Consider the following 7,661-nt stretch of genomic DNA (forward strand, 5'->3'; position numbering starts at 1 on the left):
CCTTTGTGACAAGAACTTTGAAGAAAAGCATAAGTATGTAGCAATTTAGTGCTGTTGAATTAATGTCAAGATATAATATGCATAGTGTTACGCAACTCTTGGTCTTTGATTGTAGTCGCTCTTTAAAATTATATGCAAATAAACCAGTAGTGAAATAACAAAGTCACACTTTACTTGCTGTGTGTTGGTACCGAGGGTCGTTTCTTTGAGATACATAAAGAGGACCAGTGGATGGGAGGGGAAGAGTTGTCAGACGGATGTTTGGTGAGCAAATCTCTGTGTGTGTGTGTGTGCGTGCGCGCGCGCGCGCGCGTGTGTGTGTGTATCAATGTGAACAGCACGGTATTACGTATAAAGAAAGATACTTACATATTCTCAAAATTTGTAACATGCATGGAAAAGAAGCTGATTCTACGAACTTTCTGAAACGTTACTTTCTATGCATGCATGCATTTATGTATGTATGTATGTATGTGTGTGTGTGTGTGTGTGTGTGTGTGTATGCATATAAAGGGGGATGTCCAAGGTCTGGGCAAGACGTCCTGCTCGCCAAAGGATAGTGAAGCGTCTCTTATAGTCTCTCCTTTCGAGGTTTAGTGATCGCCGCGGGACCACTGTATGGTTCAGCTGGGCAGGAGATTACTTGCATATGGCCTCTCCTACACTATTGTGTCCACAGCAGCACCTTCATGCGGGGCCCCCTATTTTCACAGAGCCTACAACAAGATACTACACCGTTCCACACCAAAATGGTCGCCCTCGTATCATCACTGCACATATTTCGGTCCCCTGCGTGTTGGAGGAGTATGTTTTCGCTCTGGACCAGGCTCTCCAGGACCTGTTAGAACACGATGCCTCAGCCAAGTCGAACGCCATCAAGGGTGTTATCTACAGCACATCCATGTCCACGTTTAGCAAGAAGGAACAGCCCAGTCAGGACTGGTTCAACGCACGTATTTCAACAAAGGAACAGCCCAGTCAGGACTGGTTCAACGCACGTCTTTCAACAAAGGAACAGCCCAGTCAGGACTGGTTCAACGCACGCCTTTCAACAATGGAACCAATAATAGAGAACAAACGAAAAGCCTTCATAGCTTAAACAAAATACCCTAATGAATAATGAATGGACGCTTGCTGCCCTCAGAAGTGTCCGCTAATGATGATGATGATGATGATGATGATGATATATATATATATATATATATATATATATATATATATATATATATATATATATATATATATATATATATATATATATACGTGGTTTAATGGAAATTTAAGAATGAGACCAGACGTAAACTGTAATCTGCAAACATTGGACATTAAAATTTTTATTAAGGCTATATACATTACAATGATGTTCAGTCTTGTTCTGGTTCATTTTTTAATTCTTTGTAATGACAGTTAACTAGGCAAGAAACAAATGTGGTATTTGTTAGCAACATGAATTTTAAATATATTTTATGTTTGTCACTGGTGTAAAAGAATACATTGCTTTTGCTTTTTGTTCATTTAAATTATTTTAATAACTAGGAAAAATATATTCTATGTTGCGTTATTGATGGACAGGCAATTCCATCCTCAAACTGATTGTTAAGATAAAGTTCTTTCTCAGCGAGGTCCTGTATTGTAATATATATTTTCGCTTGTTTTCGAGAAATTTAAAGAACCAAAATTTCGGTTTTTATATTCAGTAGTCTCCTTTCTAGTAATTATTATATATTGTATGTTTATTGCGAGGTGCACGAAAATATTTTGCCCGTTATAATATAACATTATGCTCGCAAAGGAGAAATTTAATGTGCCAGAGGTAGTATTTCTGTATAAAATGTCTCTTTTATATTTTGTCTCTTGCCAACTACTCGAGATGTGGCTTGTCTCAGATTTGGTCCTTCAGAAAAATGTTTCGTGCTTTTACATTTTCTTTCTGTTTTGTATACGTGTATAAACACTAAATCCGTTATTGATCACGAGACAAATAAAGATCACATACTTAACATATTAGCACCAATCCAGTCAAAATGTCAAAGAAACTATTACGCTTGAAGCTGTACCAACAAAACCTAAACCTGTTCTTATCGTAGTCATCCTAACCTTTATACCGCACAGAACATTGCGACTTTCCATGTCTTTCTCACACAGTAATTGTTTTATCTCTGACGAAATCATGTATATAATTACGAACGAATTCAAGGATGCCTCTAAATGTGAGAATAATCTTCCAAATGATTGGCAAATAAAAAAAGTAGTCAGAAAAACTTAAATCACAATTTTGCTGATGATATCGAGGCATATTCTAGCAGAGTTAGGATTCTATGGTCATAAATTAAGTAACATTAAAATTTAAGAGGAATGTACAGTATTATGAAATGAATCCAAAATAATCCTAAAATGGTCGTCTCAGCTCCAACAGAATCGAATGTTTCAAATAAATTTCAGATTATCGAATATACTCGTCTGCCTAAAGTCCTGAAGTAGCAGCATGGCATTATGCATAACTGTTTTGAATAATTCATAATAGTCCCTGAACACTATTTTAGTCCAATTAACACTTTGCAAATATCTCCTGTCAAATAATTCCAAATGAAACATTAAACACATCTGCAGACTGATTGTAACCCCCAAAACATATGAAATAATAATCCGAATTATGAATCATTGCAAAATAGAATGAACTAATTGTTCACTCCTTATACACATCTCCAGCTGTATAGAACGACAATATGTTACAATATACACAACGTGATACACCTTACTATTTAATCCAATAGTTCACAAATATCTACTCACGTGACCTACCCATCAAATGGGAAATAATTAAATAATTCTCACAAACCCCAACTGACCCCCACCAGCCAATCGGAAATTACTCAAACTTGTCAACACATTTATTATTAATATTATCACATTGTAAGTATCGTTTTCCTATAGTATGTGCAGCTTCATATTTCTGATATTACCACATGTTAAAATATCACTTTATGTGATTCTGATTGGTCCAAATAAGCCCATGAAATTATTGTGCAGTATCCTCTTTAATGATTGGCTGGGATCGTGGGAAAACATTTGTAACGCCGCAATCTGGAATGTTTTTTTTTGAATGAACATTTTGGCAGTCATGTTCGAACTCGACACGCGAAATGAAATTGAGGAAACATTATTTCGGCTGTCTAAATATGGATATGTTACCCCCCACAGGGGTTTGTTATGTCATGTATAACAAGATCATAATGAGAAAAATGGCGTAAAACTACAAAACAAGAACAACAATAAGAAGTAAAACTAAGGGTATTGCTTATTTGATGGCGGGGTGGGGAGGGTGGGTATATCTGTAACATAGAATCCACCCTATATACAAGCGTGGTTTAAATGTTAACTTACAGAAGTAAATAAACTCACCTCTGTTCACAGAAGAATTTGGACATAATGGGTCTCTTAACTGACAGAATTTTATCCAACCACAGCTGATCTTTTATATGGGATGCAAATCCGACTATAAAAGGAATTTGTTTACGTCTTCTGTGCAATCTATTGTTCCAGTGAAATATTGCAAACATCCGGTCACAAATGCATTGCAGTAAATGTGGGAGTTTCTGCTTCTAGCAATCCTATTTCACATGAAAATCGCAACAATGTAATGTTTTGTTCTGAAAGGGACATTCTAGGGTAAACATGTACTCTAGGCCTACTATGTACCGTATCTAAAAATGTGACATCACATCGCATTGATCATTCTGTTTTGAAGAATTGTTTTGCCGTTACAAAATGTTCTGTTTATTCGGATGGAAGCTTTTTCTTTGATTTATAGCTTGTAATAAAGTACAATCTACTTTTACTGGTTCAACTTTGTTTGGGACTATATTTTATGCATAACAAAAGAAAGGTGCAAATTATTCGTTCTCCTATCTAAAACTTTCCAGTGAAATAAAAACTATGTGATAAAAAGAATCTCAAATTGGTAATGATATAATATTAAATATTAAAAACTCGTTGAACAATGTTCAGCTTTTGCTCGCCAAGGCTCGCAATAGTTGGACATTATTCAACTCGTTTCATAAATCCAATATTATATCATTACAAATTTGAGATCCTCAGTTTATTGTTAATGATGGTAAAAACCTACGTTAACATAATATTCATAGATCCTCCACAACCTACACTCTTAACAGAACTTTTAAAACGTGTACAAAAATGATGTATCTAATATCCAGATTATAGACAATCATACAATTTAGTCTTGACAAAAACATTACGAAATACAGTGATACATAACACTTCCCGTCATAACGATAAGAAAGTTGTACGCAATAAAGCTTTCTTTTTTCCATATCAATCATAAATACGTATGATAAATAACACTAAAATTACACACGAAGATTGCTTCTAATTGCACAAAAATGTATACAAATAAACCAATACAGAACCTCTATACACGTGAAGGTGCATCAAGATCTCTTCATATGCCTAAGTTTCCTGATTTATTTTTCCAACATCAAACTGCACCTCAACAATCTATGATTTTTGTTTTTCATTTTGTTGATGAAGGTATGGGGCTTAGAGCATTGAATACAATAATCGGAGAAGGAGCTGAATGAATATACATTTCAAAGTGTTGTAAAGCTAAAACCATAGTCTAACACTCCTTATCGATAGTGAAATAATTTGTCTTTGCTTGTCTAATTTTTAGAGAAATAGCACACAGCAGGATCCACACCATTTGTGTTATCTTGAATTAATACGCCACAAACCCGTACATCACTTGCATCAACATACATATTAAATGATTGGTTGAAATCAGGATATGAAAGAACTAGTTCACTTTTAAGCGTTGCCTTTAATATTATAAAATGTCTCCTGATATTTGTTAGGCCAACAAAACTCGGCTTTATTAATTAACAAATTTGGTCTAGGGCTCAACAATTATGGAAACTTTTAAGTAAGATTTCAAATAATATTGAGCCATGCTTAAAATCTGCATTTTACTAATACGCATAGATGATTCTATTTGTAGATCCGACGCAATCTAGACTCTTAATAGAAATATTATGTTATACCCGTGTATGAAAATAATTTACCTCATATCCTGAGTATTGACGATCACTACAGCTTACAGTCATGAACAGAAATTACAATAGTATAAATATACATAACATTAGTAAGGAATATATCCAAGAGCAAATCAGTTGTTCAACTCTTGTGGAGTATTATTATAACAATGGAATCCAAATTCAACAATCTTCAGTTTAAATATATGTGGTACGCAGAAAAGGAGCGGTGCAAAGACAGGGATTTTTTTCTTCAGGAGATATAAATGAAAGCAATGAAGCAAAATTATTCAGGAAATTTACTAACGTTCCAAGACATTTAATGTTATTGTATACAAACGTACAGAGTCTGGTCGTATTCGTATTGGTGTAATACTCATTGATGGGTCATTTGAGGTACTTGGGGCTGATAGTAAGTTGGAATTTATTTTATCTGCGTTTTCAGCAGAAATTATTTTACCTAGATTTGCAACGGAAGTTTAACATGATTCTAAAATGAACAAGCCTGTTTGTTGGAGAAAGCCTGATTTAAAATTTCCAATTATCATAAAATAGCGCAAGGGACCCTGTCAAGATTTCTATCCGCCTAGCCTCAGTATCACTGGACTATTGATCCAGAGGGGGAGGTAAAAGAACAGAGATGGGTATCCACACTCAATCGTCTCCATGCTCAATCAAATTTGAGCTAAGCATAAAATAATCCTAACAAGTAACAATGTTGTGGTTGTGCCCAGTTAGATAAACTTTTAATTGTATAAAAAGTTAAATAGTTATTTCAAATATGAATTTATTGGAAAGGATGAATTCTGCGGTAGAACATGTCACTATGAATATTATAAATTGCATGTGTTATATCGAGTTGGTACAACTCGACAATGTCTTAAATGTGGCATCGAAATCAAATGAAAATGACGTACTCAACTTGACGGTCACGTGGATCTGTTTGTGAATATTGGCGCGCGTAAGCAAAGATTCGTTGAACCTGTAATTGCATAAAAGCATGTGACTGAATAAAAACGCTTGATGCTGCTGAAACAGATACAGAAAAAACCCATGAAATAATAGCTAGGTTTGATGCAATTTCATGTTTGGATCTTGACAGAGAAGAAATATTAAAAGACGTTGTTTACGGATTTTTCCAATTCAAGAATAATTTCACTTATATACAAGTGTGCCGACCGTACATCAGCTAGAACTTATTACACGATAGCATGGAATACAAATACAAAGCCGTATGCGAAAAGCTGATATATTTAAATTATTGAGACCTATATTTGCACAGGATCAACTTGCTGTCCCAGATGTTTAATCATCGGTTGCTAGTACAAAAACGGTTGCAAATACAATAAAGATTGCTAATGTAACGAAGCGGTACAACTGAAGCAAATTGTACGTGAGCTTAATATTTCAATACCTAGGGGTGCAAGAAAATCTGACATACTTGCATTATTAAGCTTGTTTGTAGATGATCAAAAACGCGGACGTAATACATCTTCTATTGTTACTGTAGCTACTGAGGCCGCTAAGCAATTACAAATACCTGAATTTAAGTTTCATACGCGTTGTGGTGAATTAGAAAAGTATATGGCTTTATCCCCCACACACATAAACGAGATAAGGACCATCGAAAACTTATAAATATGATTCCTGGAGTGATATCGGTGTTGTAACGCTATGGTGATGGGCGCACATAAGTTTAGTGCTATAGAATTCCCTGTGCATGTCATTAAGGTTACACTGAACAAACTCGAAACAGTTAACCCATATATCGCTCTTAATGTGTTTACTTGGAATAAACGTTTTAATCATTTTCAGAGTCTATGGTCTTAAAATAAGAAACAAAAATTAGTGCAAAGAATAAAGTTTTGTAAGATTCAACAAAGAGTTTATTTCCCTAGAATACAAAATGAAAATATAAAGGAACTTATGGTATTGCGAATTAAATCAGAAGATAATCATAGAAGTGCAGACACAAATTCTAATAATTTTAAGTTCTGATAAGCTTTAGTAGAAATCCAAATTAAGTCCAACGCTGAAGGTGTTGATATGACTGTGGCGGCCTGTATTGTGTTGTTATACCAAGAGTCTTTTTGTTGATGCAAAGTAAAATAATTCCAGGTTTGAATTCACTATAAATCCGAGTTAATGCATCTGTCCAAGAATATTAACTTGGAGAACTCTGTATGTCCAGAGAAAATTTATTTGAACTGAAACAGTTTGATAAAATGAATTGCAGCCCAAATGAACTAATGAACAAAATAATAATACAACCTGATTCTGCTAGATCTAATGCAAGAATAAATAACCTTTTCAGTGACAAGATTATATAGTCCTCTACTTGACCTCAGGTCACAATTAACATGTTCTAAAAATATTATACAATGGAAAATAACCTCCTAGAAAGTTGGTAATGTTACAAAATAAAATTTTAGTTATAATTAGAATGTCTGTTACTAAAATTATAATATATAAACTTGAAAATGCTGTCAGGTTCACCAATTAAATTGTAGGAGAATCCAGAAAACCTAGACCTATACCCAAATAAACATATTTACTTCTATTAATAATGATCCTGATAATAAGCCCATAAACCAAGAGAATATTTTAGCTATA

Source organism: Sinohyriopsis cumingii, chromosome 1 (genome assembly GCF_028554795.1).
Source record: "Sinohyriopsis cumingii isolate HCF-2022 chromosome 1, ASM2855479v2, whole genome shotgun sequence".
NCBI lineage: Eukaryota > Metazoa > Mollusca > Bivalvia > Unionida > Unionidae > Sinohyriopsis > Sinohyriopsis cumingii.